The sequence below is a fragment of the Nicotiana attenuata genome, unplaced genomic scaffold (assembly GCF_001879085.1).
Source record: "Nicotiana attenuata strain UT unplaced genomic scaffold, NIATTr2, whole genome shotgun sequence".
In the NCBI taxonomy this organism is placed as follows: Eukaryota; Viridiplantae; Streptophyta; class Magnoliopsida; order Solanales; family Solanaceae; genus Nicotiana; species Nicotiana attenuata.
Window position 1 is genome coordinate 14,934 of NW_017679781.1, and position 747 is coordinate 15,680.

Consider the following 747-nt stretch of genomic DNA (forward strand, 5'->3'; position numbering starts at 1 on the left):
CTGGTTTTTAAAAAATTTGTGAGTATCGTGGGCGCCATGTATGCGAGATGACGAGTGCATACACGGCTAAATGCTAAAAACCTGGTCTTGCCGATAGTCTCTTTAATCTTAACTGCGTTTCCCTAGCCTGCGTAGTCATCAGGTTTAGCATATATCGCATGCCTACTTGCTTAACTCTTACTTGCAATCTGTGCAACATGCTTAATTGGATTACCTATTTTCCTTAATTTGTGTTCAGTCTTTAACTGTAGGATTTCTTGTTGTAAATTCGTTGCTCCTTAAGTTATGAATTGTGTATTTACTTTTGGGACTATGAGGCGGTACCTCGTGTCACGACCCAAAATTCCTCCAAAGGAGTCGTAATGGCACCTAGTCTCTAAACTAGGTAAGCCTAGCCTTTTCTGTAATAACATGGATATTTACTAACGTTAAATTAAATTACTTAGAACAAATTACAATTCCAAAAACCGGTGGTACAAGTCATAAGCCTTTCTAAGAGAAAATATACAAAATAAATACAACACTATCCCAGAACGAGAAGGAATCAATGGAACGTAAATACAAACGAAGATGACTCCGAGGCTTGCGAACGCAGTAGCAGGTTACCTTGAGTCTCCACCACGACGATCTGCAAAACTACTATCGCTCAATTCCTGGATCTGTACACAAAAATGTACAAAAGTGTAGTATGAGCAAACCACGGCGATGCCCAGTAAGTATCAAGACTAACCTCGGCGGGGTAGTGAC